We start from the raw sequence: 13,224 nt of genomic DNA on the forward strand, positions 1-13,224 counted from the left end.
TGGCACATATACACCATGAAATACTATGCAGCAAAAAATAGGATGAGTTCATGTTCTTTGCAGTGATATGGATGAAGCTGGAAACCATCATTCTCAGCAAACTAACACAGGAACAGGAAACCAAACACTGCATGTTCTCACTCATAAGTGGGAATTGAACAATGAGAACACATGGACACAGGGAGGGGAACATCACACACCAGGGTCTGTCTGGGGCGGTGGGCTAAAGGAGGGATAGCATTAGGTGAAATAATGCAGATGACGCGTTGATGGGTGTAGCAAACCACCATGGCATGTGTATACCTATGTAACAAACCTGCACGTTCTGCACATGTATCCCAGGACTTAAAGTATAATTAAAAAAAAAAACAAACGTGAAAATGTGGTCAAACTTGTCTTCATTCTCTCACTCCTGGTGAAATGGGGACTGGCTCAGAGTTGGCCACTGACAGTGACCAAATGAGTGAGCACTGAAGTTTAGGGCAAGAGGGAACTTTATGATTACCTAAGGAGTGCCACATGAAAAAGTTTTTATTTTTGTGAGGGTTTGCCCCAAAGCAGACCTTGATACACAGTTTTGGCTTTTGGTAGTTTACTTGGGTGTTTATCTCAGGAAACACAAGTGGAGAAATGGAGAAATTAAGAGGCAGAAATGAGAAAAGCCAATAAAAGGTGCAATAAAAATTGAACTACTAATATAGGCTATTGGAGCTCAGTTCTGCTGAAGATGCTCCATAAAAAGTAGAGTATACTTCAAAATTACCCTACATGAGTACAGGGAGACTGGGGCTTGTATCCACCAGCTTGCGTCTCCCACTGGCTGGAGACTACCTTTGAAGGTATTAATTCTCCTACACTTCTGAGCTGTGTCTGCTTGCTGTAGAACATGCTTCTGCTGAACAAAATCCTCAGGCTTAGAAAAAGAGAGATGGTTGAGAGAGAAGCTGCCAGCTTCTGGTACTGATACCATAGCTGCAAACGATCTAGGTGAGTATGAGAATATAGTATGAGGAAACATTATCTACTACAATGTCTCATGGTTAAATAACATAAATAGAAATGAAATCACCACCATTTTCCTGGCTCAGAAGGGAATTTCCAACTGGCTGTACCTGCCCCACCTTGATCTGAAGGTGTTTCCTCTCATTATCATCCTCCCCTCAAAAGGCCAAATCCCTTTTTGTTCTGAGTGACTTATGAGTGTCTAGGACCTTTACATCAGCAGCTAGTCTACAGGAGATGGTCCATCTGGAACAGGTGAGAAGTTTAGGCAGAATCTCATGGGCAATGATAAACATCACTTCCATCCAGACTCTCAAAGTTCCGTGGGTTAGTCGCTGGCAGTTTGCAGGTCACCCACATAGAAGAGGGACACACTGGCTTGGTGCAGAGCTTTCTCATAGCTTCTCAATGCATGAAAGATTTCCTGCAGCTTCTCAGTGCATAAAAGGTTTCTTTTTCCCCATGTCAGTCCTCAGCTCTCCCTCTTTTTCCCTTACTCCGAGTTTTAGTTACTGAGATAACTCATTTTTCTCACTGGAATCTGAGCTTCTCTGTACCATTGACCAACTCATGAGTGGTAAAACAATTAAATAACATAGATTAATACTTGAATATATAAATTTCACCTCTCAAGATTAGGAAATGTCAGGTTAAAGTCTAGCAGATTTCCTTAGCATAGGACTTCTCAGAGCCTCTCTTATTGTTATGAGCCTCAGCTTTCCTCAAAGCAGTGGTTAAAGTTCACAGTATTTCCGAAATCTATTTGACCATAGAAGAGTTTTTCAAAGAGCACCTCATGAACCTAATGTTCTATGGAACACACTTGGAGAAATATCGGTGTAGCACACTCCATCCATTTTACGGATGGAAAAATTGGGGTCCATAGAAGTGAAGTGTCTTGCTTAAGTCATGCTGAAAGTTATTGATGGAGCCAGAATTTGAAGCCAGGTCTCCTGTCTCTTAGGTGTTCTTTGCTCAGTAGAAGAAAAATGGTCTTGGGTTTACCTTGTGATAAGTAGTTTGTGAATTATTCTTTCTCTGTTGTTGATGTATTTGAGAAGTGTCATCCTCCTTCTATATCAAAACCAGATGAAAGAAGATGTTTACAACCATTCCAGTAATCAACTGTCAGATAGTAGGAGAAGGAGATAAAGACAAGACAAAAAAAAGGAGTTAAAACTTAGGCAGGTCGGGTGTGACAGAGGTGGCTCGCTGTTAGGAAAAACTTCCTGCTCCCTCCCTCATGTGGTAAGTTCTTATTAATGGAGGTGTAGGTGGGGTTTTAAGTAATAAAGATACTTTCTCCACCTTCTTGCCCCTCTACCATCTAAATGCTGAGAACTCAGGCCCTAGGGAATGGCAAACCATGCAACAGAAGGAAACCTCCTATCTAAATCCACATATGGAAGAAAGCCTCTGATTGACCAGAGAAGACTCTTACATAAGCAAGAAATATGCTTCTATTGTGTCAACCACTGAGTTTTGGCTTTGATACAGCAGTTCACATTGCCCTAGTTAATGTACTGGGAGGTGGAAGGAAATATGGGGCAAAAGAAGAGATGAGAGATGTCAAAAAATATGGATTGATGGGTCAAAAATTAGGGGACACAGAGCCATCTCATCTGAACCAGAAAAGAACCTTGAACAAAACAAATCAGTCCTTTTGCTCGGGGACTGAGGGGACCAGCAGACACAGCATCCTTCACACCATGCCCTTCTTCACCCTACCTTCATTCAGTTGCTAAACCTGCCTCGTTCTGCTAAGTGTTCAGGTAGTATCTACTTCTCTCCATTCTCACTGGCAGTACCTGGGTGGTCATCTTCATCTGTTGGCTGGATTATTTCAATACTCTGTAACTAGTCCTATGTTCTGTTAGCCACCCCTTTTTCCCCTCAGAGATCCATTCTCCATGCTGTGGCCAGAATCATCTTCATAACACACAAATGGGATTATGGCCCACTCCTTAGGCCCTGGCTTGAACCCTTCAATTAATTCTCAGTGTGATTACAGTAAAGTTCAAAACTCTATGTGGCCCTGCATGATATGGCCTGTGTTTCAGCTGTCACCTCTCCAGTCCTTAGACTGTATGTTTCAGCCACTGTGAACTTATTTTGGCTCTCTGAGTGGGTCACGCTTCTCTTGCCTCTTATCCATCACATAAGACACTCCCACTTCCCAAATGTCGTTCCCCTTCTCTCCTCTCCATGTCCCTTCCTACCAACAGTTTGACTCCCACTCAACCTAGCTGTCACCTTTTCTGGGAAGATTTCTCTGAAATATTCAGACTGAATTAACTTCTTACTTTCGGTCTGTCCTTAGTACCCTGTTCCTTCCCCTATCAAAGCACTTTCATGCTCTACTGAATTTTCTGTCAGTATCTTCGGTTAGACTGATGCTTGAGGGCAGAAACACCACAATCACCATTAAATCTGAGCACTTCATTGATATTTGGTACAGAGAAGATGTTCAGTACTTTTTTTTGCTCGTTTTTTAGCTGGGTGGATGGGTGGGACAAATACCTGTTTGATACAAGCCAAAGAAAAGGTCATACGTAGGCAATAAGCAATGTCAGTTAACCATTAGTGAAAATAGAATCACATGTTTTTCATAAATTTATTTATTTATTTAATCTGATCCATAAGATTTTCCAAAGTTGCTGTGTTTGACTCTTTTAAAGGATTTGACTGATTTGCTTAATTATTTGTTTGTTTGTTTGTTAATATGTAAGTAGACAAGCCAGTACATCTTTCTCACTCTCTACAAGCCAGGACTGGAAGAAATCTGGTTGTTGGCTCAGGAGGGATGAACCACGCACTGGGTTAAGACTTTGGCTCTGGAGTCAGAGCTGTCTGAGTTTAGTCCTGCCATGTGATTTACCAGCCGTGTGATCTCAGGTGATGAATTTATGTTTCTGAAGTCCTTATCAGGGTGCCTAGTACATATTAAGAATGCAACAGTGGGTAGCAGTAATCATCAATGTTATATTCTCCACAAAAATTAACTTTATCATTATCCTTCCTTAATATTGTTGTTAGACTGTGACTAACGCATCACGAGGGGCAGGAAAAGTAACCAGAAAGATCAGCCCTATGAGATCATCAGGAAAGACCTAATGCTTCTCACTGGACAGACAAGAAAACCCACACTCAGCAGGGTTAGGAGACCTGCTCCAAGTCACGTAGCTAGTAAGGGCAGAGCTGAGAGTCAAACCAGAACCTCTGATTCCAAAGCCAGTTCTCTTTCCACTACACTGCACGGCCTCTGGGTGTTAGCATTTCTAGGTCCCACCTACTTCCAAATATCTAAGGTCAAATAGGACTTTGGATTTCAAATATGCACACTGGGACTGCGTGTTCCCTTCTCTCCATTCACAGGTATGTGGCATTGTGGGCCCATGGGGCATTCTGCCCAGGCTTCAGAGCTCTCAGATGTGCCTCCCTTCCCCAAGGTGTCTTCTCTGTCAAGGGCACAGAGTGGTTCCCATAGAGACCAAAGTAACCTTTCACAGAGTTGCTTCTGCGTCTCTCCCTGGGACTGGGCTGGGATTGCTATCAATCTCTTGCACTTCAGAAGTCCAGAGAACCCAAGGCTTTTGTGCTTTGTAGACACATGCCACAAAAACTGAGCACACTTACCAATTGAACAAACATCAAAGTGTGCCAAGTCTCTAAAGTCCAATTCTTAGTGCAAACTGCCAAAGCAGACAACACTTACAGTACTCATAAGGTCATAAATTGTCCAAGCTCGATAGGACCTGAGGCCTCTTCTAGTCTGAACTATTTATTTTGCAAAGGAGGAAATACGGGCATAGAAATGGGGAGGAACAAATGTCCAGGCTTTGGTGATAGTGGTTGTGGGGTGTCTCCTGGGTCCCATTCCATCATCCTCCTCATCACATCCATATACGTCTTCCTGGAGCCTCATCATAATTGGATACCCCTTACAGAGACCAGCTGCCTGAGACATAGACACCTGCTCAGGACGTTGGCTATCACTATGGGGAGCCATTTTGACACAGGCCATTGTTAGTGATTGGAACACCTCCTAAAAATGAGATGGTCTGAAGGGGTCCCAGTACTTGGGGGCTGTGTGTAATAGGAGCCTTAAGAGAGGCTCCTAGACTATCTCTCGATTGCCTGTATTATATTTTGTGAGAATGTAAACCTACCTCACTATGAATTTTAGCAAAATAAAATTTAAAAGAAAACAACCAAATGAAAAGAGGTGTCATATAGAAAAGAAGTATGGACAATTCTAGAGATGTTGCAAGAATAGTGTTCATCACTGGTTCTGCAGTACACACAGAAATGTGCTGGAGAGGTTCATTAGGATTCTTGAGTCAAGCCAAAGGGTACAATCAGGCATGTGGTTTCAGGCATCCAGTAGCAGAGGTTAGCTCTAGAGTGGGGTTGGAAATAAATATTGCCCCATGTACCTACCCTACCCTTAGCTTAGTGCCTCCCAGTAGGTGAAAGGGAAATCTTAAGGGACCAAGATGGGTTGATCAATTCCCGGAAGCTTTGATGTTTTCAAAATCCCATAGGATATTGAAGTCGTAGAAACTCCCAGGGGGTTCCTGAACCAGAATTTGTTTCAATCAGACAAACAGGGAACATATCTAGTGTCCTCTGTTCTCCACAGTTTCTCATCTTCTGAACCTCCACTTCCAGTCCTAAATCAGAGATAGGCAACTCCCTGCAGTATGGCACATGCCAGAGGGCTAAAGGAGGTCTCTCTCTATTGCACAGGACCATTCACAGGCAATGGAGTGAGTCTGAGGGGGATCTGAAGGGGAAAATTGCCTTTTGAGCATACTAAATTCCATCCCATTTAAGGCAGGAGACAGTGTTTCTTTATTCCTAAGCTTCCATTATCCTCCTTGGTACCCAGTGTGTGGAAGAGACTGAATAAACATCTGACGGATGACTAGGTAAATGAATGAATGAAAGAATAAAGTGCGTGTTTGAGTTAGTTAGAAAAAGAGTGAACTATATAGGCTAGAGAATGACTGCCAAAAAAACCACAAGGGAATTGCAAAATCTCGATAATACACACAAAAATATTCGTGCATCCTATGATGGAGAAAGAAGTTCATCTGTTTATATAACTCCTATCAATACTGTATTTCCTCTTATGTTTTTTACTTTCTTGAACTCTTCAAAACAAGAAACTTTTAACTATTTTGTTCTCTGAACATTTAAAATAACTTTTTGGTGTTATTTCTTTCATCTTTTCTAGCTAGTGAAATATTTATTCCAATGAGCTGTTTTTCACTTAACCTTGCTTAGTGTCTTTGTGTGTAGTCACCACTTGGCCTTTTCACTACTATATGCATTAACACCCAGGTAGGGAAGCAAAATAGCAAAATGGTGAAGAGGAGGGTTCTAGAGGCAGACAGCCCTGCAGTCCTGAGTCTTGAGTCCAGTGTTTAACAGAGTGACTTTGCTTAGCCTGTGGATTGTAATGAAACTTGCCTGTAAGTATGATTATGAGTAGTCCTGTAAGGATAATACATTGCATTGTGTTAATCACACAGTGAATGATCAATGAATTTTAGTTACTGGTATCATTATATTGTATTGCTATACTACTGTATTACATTAAATCATATTGTATCGTATCAATCATATCATCTATCAGTAGCATATTGATTGTGGCCTTGTAAAACCAGTGTCTATGGATGTGTTGAACAAAGCCGCATCCTCCATAGAGTCCTCCTCCAATCACCTCCTTAACTTTCTTCCCCAGATTGAGACCGCCCCTTATTTCTGTCTTATGTAAATTCTGAAAGTAGTACCCAGTGGTCTTCAGGGAGAGAAATCTTGTTTTTTCTCTGAAACAACATTCAGCTACACCCATGGCTGGGCTCTCCTGGCCTTCCCTACATGTGTCCCCCTCCCTCTCATTCAGGAGAGGCCATTTGAGTTCAGAGTCCTGATGTGAGGCTTGCGTTTGAGGAAGGAAAACCACTTCAAATCTCATTTGTTGACCTGACTTTCACACTTCCCCTCCAGCATTCCAAACTCCCACTCATATCAACAAGCTAGAATTTTAAACTTGGTTGGAATTGTAAAAGCTTGAGGTTATTAGAGCTCAAGGATAGGGCAGGAGCTTAGTCTGACAGCTTGTTTTACTCTCTGCACTGAGGCAATCAAGGCCAAGGCAGTGTCAGGGAAAGGCCAGGTTTTCTTGTACCCTTGGGCTTTTGGCCTTATGCTAGGTAAGGGAGGTGGAGCTGAAGATTTGGCATCAAATTAGAAAAAATAAGGTACACTGATTCACTCAACTCTGTGCTTAACCCTGTGGCAAACATGTTGGTTAACTTCTCCTCTGCTCTTCTTTTCACCTTCTTTAGGTTATAGGATCCAATTTTTTAGGTGGTAGCAACATGCTCAAGGAAGATGCAGCCCCTTCCTCCAGCCTGAGAGAATAAAGCATCATTGGCTTATGCCAACCATGGCAATCCCATTCCCCTTTCTCATGATTGATTTGGGAATGGGCAAGTGACCCAGTCCTAACCAATGAGACCAAAGAAAAAGTCTATTGGTCAGCTTATCTCAGAAGATTTTTGTTTCCTGCTATAAAGAGAAACAGTAAGTTTCTTCCTGCCTGACTTAAATGCAATTGTGTGCAAACATGTTACTTGGAGCTACAGCAACGATTCTGTGACCATGAGGCAATAAGCCAAGGACAAAGGATAGAATAGTGAAAAGACAGAGTATTGGATTTTTTTTTATGATATCATTGAACTGCTGGACCAGTGTGGAACCATCTACTTTTAGTCTTTCATGATTTGTGAGATGATTAAAAATTTCTTTTTTTTTTAGCCATTATTTATTTTCTGTTACTTGCAACTGAAGACATCCGACATAATACAAACACTATCCAACTTGGGTTGTAATTTCTCTATTTTCACATCTGTGTGTTCTATCTTACTGATTTTTGTATTCTTGGCACTGAGTATAAGCCTGCTCCTTAGTAAGACTTCAATAAATGACTGTTTAAAAAGGTCTTAGATGATTTAAAAAAATTTTGAAGTTGCTGAAATACGAAGACCAAGAACCAATTTCAGGTTCTATAAATGTCTTGCTTCCTTCACTTCTGGAGTATTCTTCATTTCTGTCTGATTCTACCTTTACTAAAATGAATGAATGATTGAGGAATGTGAAAAATGGCTGGTATAGTGGCTACGGCTGAGAAGTATCTCTTGGAAATTCCCGGAAATTCCATCAACCACATTCAGACCTAATTCTCTGATGATCAGTGTTTCTGAACTCAAACCAGTGTACATAATCAGTGGACTATTTAAAGTGGTATTAGCCTAGAATATCTAGGACATATGTTTTATGCATTCAGTAAGCATTTGTTTAATGTGTCTTATCTACCAGGCACATTATTATGCATTGGGCATGTAGAGATGACCAACCACACGGCCTCAATCCTTGAAAAGCTTACAGTAACCAAACAGGGTTAACGGCCTAAAGAGAGGTAATTACAAGTCTTATGCCCAGTCCTCTTAGCATAGTATGGTGCTACCACTGAGTTAATTAAGATAACAGAAGTCCTAGATATATATCTTTGATGAAATCGTTTCCATAAAAACTTTCCAAGCTTGGTCCCTCCCCAGCTGAGTTCATTTTGGAAGGTGACTTTCTGCTCTCATCACCTAAGGTCCTTAACGTGTATCCTGTGTTCTCCGGAGGCACCCCTTGCCCAGAGTGTGCCCTCTGCATGGTTCCCCCAGAACACCTATTTCAAAGGAAAAGAAATTTGATCATTCAGTGAAGATTTGGGGGATCAGTTTTCTACGTGGGAGGATTATGAGTAGTGCCTTGCTCCCCTATGTATTAGTAAATATAAAGAAAATATATATTAACCCCCTTTCTGGCTGGGCACAGTGGCTCATGCCTGTAATCCCAGCACTTTGGGAATCTGAGGTGGGTGGATCACTTGAGGTCAGCAGTTTGAGACCAGCCTGGCCAACATGGCAACACCCCGTCTCTACTAAAATATAAAAATTAGCCAGATGTGGTTGCACACGTCTCTAGTCCCAGCTACTTGGGAGGCTGAGGCGCAAGAATTGCTTGAGCCTAGGAGGCAGGGGTTGCAGTGAGCTGAGATTGTGCCATTGCACTCCAGCCTGGGTGACAGAGCAAGACTCTGTCTCAATAAAATAATAAAATAAAATAAAATAATAATAAAATAATTTAAACCCCATTCTTCTTAGTTAACCATGACTTCTGAATGAGGTCAGAGCTCTTGTGCTCTGCATCTCTGGTCCATCAGCCTCAAGGCCACCTTTCAGGTCCACATGAAATATAAGTGCACAAAGGTTTAGCATTATTAGTTTCCCCCACTGGTCTGATTTTTGTAGAAATTGCCAGGAACTGATTTTCTGCCCTTCCTTCCTAACAGACAAGCCTTCCTGCCCTCCCTGACACAGCTCTTCCCTGTCTCCTACTCTCTGGTCATCAAGCTTTTAGAGATGCCCTGGCCTTCTGCTAGTTGCCCCAGCTGTATTTTTTCTTCTTAGGAATGCATTGATTCCAGAGCCTGACTGGGAATAAATCTCAGCTCCTCCATTTAGCAGTTATGGGATTCAAGTTACTCTTACTCCCAGGGGCTCAGTTTGTGCACCTGTAAAATGGAGATTTACCACCTTTCCTTCCAGCATTACTGATATTGTTTGGCTCTGTGTCCCCACCTAAATCCCATCTCGAAAATTAATCCCTATAGTCCCCGTGTGTTGAGGGTCCTGGTGGGAGGTGATTGGATCCTGGGGGCGGCTTTTCCCATGCTGTTCTCGTGATAGTGACTAAGTTCTCGCGAGAGCTGATGGTTTTATAAGTGTTTGACAGTTTCTCCTTCACACGCTCTGTCTTCTGTCTCCTGCCACCCTGTAAGATGTGCCTGCTTCTCCTCTTCTCATGATTGTAAGTCTCCTGAGTCCTCCTCAGCCATGAAGAACTGTGAGTCAATTAAACCTCTTTCTTTTATAAATTACCCAGTCTTGGGTATTTCTTTGCAGCAGTGTGAATACAGACTAATGCAATTACCATAATGAGCTTTCAATTGATGAACTTGCATCACTGACTCCTCAACACACAGCTGACTTCCTACTGTAATTGTTCCCCATGCAGACATTTGTTTGTGGAGCCACAAGCATAACCATCATGGTATTTAAGATTCATTCTGTATCTGGATTTATGCACTTTATGAAAAATCATCAAACTGTCCTTATTATTGGTGTCTTTTTTCTGTCTGTATGTTATGCTTCAATAAAATATTTACTTAAAATGGTTTTAGGTATGTTAAACTCACTACACCAGACAGGGCTTACCTTCTCACTCTGCTGTCTTTATCCCTGTCTCTAATTAAAAGCATTACACATACATCTGTACTTGTTTTAGAAAAATAACATAGAACAGCAAAATTTAAAAATTAAAAATCATACATTCCCATTCCCAGCACACAGAGACAATCATCACTAATATTTTAGAAGGTGCATATCATATTTTACAATAAAAATTATGTTAATAAGGTTTTATAACCTTTTGATACAATCTGCCTGTAAATTCCAGAATATTATTTTTAAAGGCTGCATTATGTTCAGTTCAATGGGTGTAGCACAATTATTTAACCAATCCCTACTGTTAGAGATATACATGGTTCTGGTATTTAGCAATGCTGCCATGAACAGCTTTGGAGCTAAATCATTGCATTGCATTGCAGTTTCACTCTGCTCAAATTTCAATTATTCACACCACTCCTTCCAGACTCCTTTAGGCTTCTTGGTCTTGAGGGAATTCACAATCGCTTTATTATGCACTACCTCTTCTGGACTTTTCTTCTGAAAGATTTATGTTCCACTGAAACAAATAATGGGCTTGATAGAGCCATTTTCAAAGATGTGACGGGAAGGAACAGAGGCACTTTGAATCACAAAACCCATTTCCTGGAGTAAGTGGGCACAGGGGACCTTAGGGCTCTCAGACCCCTGCCTTGCTGAGGGCTGATGCAGCTTAGGAGCCCTGTGGCACCTTGCAGTGGTATTTGCTTCCTGGGTGTTATTTGCAGTGTTTCTATGGTGCTAATGACTGCAAATTGCTAATGGCTGTGAAAAGCTAATTGTTGTGCAAGGTGTTTCTCTCTGTCCCAATTGCCAGGGGAGTGCACAGTCATGGTTAAACAGAGACTCATTAGCACCTGTGACATAGTCCTCCTGGGGAATCCTCAAAGCGACCTGGAAAATAACCAAGTCTCCACCATCCAGAGCCAGGAGGCTTTGTGCCTGGCCCGCAACAAAAAACAAGGGAGGCAAAGATCTAGGAAGCACCACCCAGAAGGAAACAAAGGAAGCAGGAATGGTGTGTGATGTGCTTCAGCTGGTGAACTGAAGAAGTAAAAGGACATGGTCTTTGTAGGCAAGTTCCCTAAAATAATAGCAGTGCAGTAGCTAGGAAGTGCCAGGCACTACGCTCAGTACTTCACGGCTTTTTCTCTTCAAATCACACCCACTTTGCAGAGGAGTACACTGAGGCTCAGAGAATGAATAATCCCGCTCCCCCCGCCACACACACACACACACACAGACAGACACACACTAGGAGAGAAAGAATTTGACTGCTAAACTTAATTCATTAGGTTCCCTAAATATTTCATGAAAGTTGGGCTGTTTAAAAAACATACTAGCAACAAGCCCACATTGGCACATGAATGTTATTTTTCTCCTGTATTCCTATAAGTAAGGTGCAATGTCTCTGCTTCCGCTGATATCCTGTATTCTAACCTATCCGCTTAAAAAAAATCTATTTGGTTGATTATATATTATTTCCCTGTCCTTTGACTTGAGTTTAACAATTCCCCTGATAAGGCAAACTTAGGCATAATAATGTTTGCCTGAATTCATAGTGCTACAATTTTTACAAACTCTTTTTTTACTTCTTTATGGACTCATTAGATTAGAATTTTTCAGCTAGAGGTATGAGTTTCAGAATGGCCTACTCCTTCTGCCACCCCCCAAGTTCTTTAAATGTGTCTTGAAACCTGTGCCTTCCCTTTTCCCAGGCACTAAAACAGTTTGTTGCTTTGTGCAACACACAGAGTTGTTTCCAACTCCGCACTTTTTCAAAAAGAGATTGAATCAACAACAATAGAAATTGATGGAGTAGCTATGTCTGGAATTGCCATAAGACTGTTTGCTCAAGTTTATCCTTCACACTCTTTGAAAGACAAAGTAGAGGGGTCATTCCCAAAGGAATGGCAGTCTGCTAACACAGTACAGAGGAAAGAAACCCTGGAAAGCAAAACACTGCCATTTACAGTTGCAGGAAAGTTGCCTGGACAACACAGAGACTCAGGGGATGAAGAACTGACCTCACCTGCCATCTTTCCCATCTTTTTTTCCTGCCTCATTAGCTTAACAGAGATAGCAGGTGCCTGTATTGACTTGACTATTAACAGGGCAAAGAATTAGCATTAAAGTTAATGTTAAACTCTCAACCAACTCAATTGATTCAATAATGAGATTTGGCGTGGTTAAAAAAATTTAACAACAGAGGAGTTGACATTATTTCCAGCCCCCCAGGAAGTGAGATGTGCTGCTTACAGCTGATGAACTATTCCTGACAATTATTCTAAGTGGATGATAGTGCAGTAAGAGAAGTTGATGCAAATGATGTCGTCTGAAAGTTAAGAGAGAAAGCAAAGGGGCAAACTCCTGAATTGGTAAGAAAATGGTCCCTCCAGAGAGTCAATCCCATTTGGTGCTATCAGATCTCAGTCAGGATGGGTTACTTCAACTCAGGTTGAGCACAAAACAGCCCCTGCCATTCCTGTTGGTCACCATGCACCAGAGCAAAATGAGGACAGCCCATTTCCAGTGTTGCTGAGCTGACAGTTGCCAATAGCTGTCACCCCCTGGTTGAAAAGACAGGACCATCATGTGAGAAGGCCCCTCCCTTGCTTGCATGTGGGAAATGCAAGGTCTTCCTCCAGCAGCTGAGCTCAGGGTCAGAATAGAAGCAACCATTTGAAAAAGACTTCAGTAAGCTGGTTTGTGGTTTCTTCTTGCTGGGAGTTTGGAACAAGGCCAAAGACATTCATAATTCCTGGAAGAACATCCCCCTCCTGCTGTGTAAATGAGAACCATTTAGGAGAGAAACAATGGGAATCTCCTCCCCTAAATCTGTTCTCGTCCTGAATTTCTTTTTTTTTTTTTT

At 41.7% G+C, this 13,224-nt stretch overlaps 1 long non-coding RNA gene across 1 annotated transcript in view; it reads left to right on the forward strand.

Annotated features, from left to right (window-relative positions):
• Positions 1 to 10,311, forward strand: part of LOC134731471 (uncharacterized) — an 83,504-nt gene extending 73,193 nt beyond the window's left edge. Inside the window, exon 5 of the long non-coding RNA XR_010113777.1 lies at positions 7,359 to 10,311. This is a non-coding gene — a long non-coding RNA (uncharacterized lncRNA). The remainder of the gene's footprint in view (positions 1 to 7,358) is intronic.
• Positions 10,312 to 13,224: the final 2,913 nt, after the last annotated feature.

Source organism: Symphalangus syndactylus, chromosome 9 (genome assembly GCF_028878055.3).
Source record: "Symphalangus syndactylus isolate Jambi chromosome 9, NHGRI_mSymSyn1-v2.1_pri, whole genome shotgun sequence".
Classification (NCBI taxonomy): Eukaryota; Metazoa; Chordata; class Mammalia; order Primates; family Hylobatidae; genus Symphalangus; species Symphalangus syndactylus.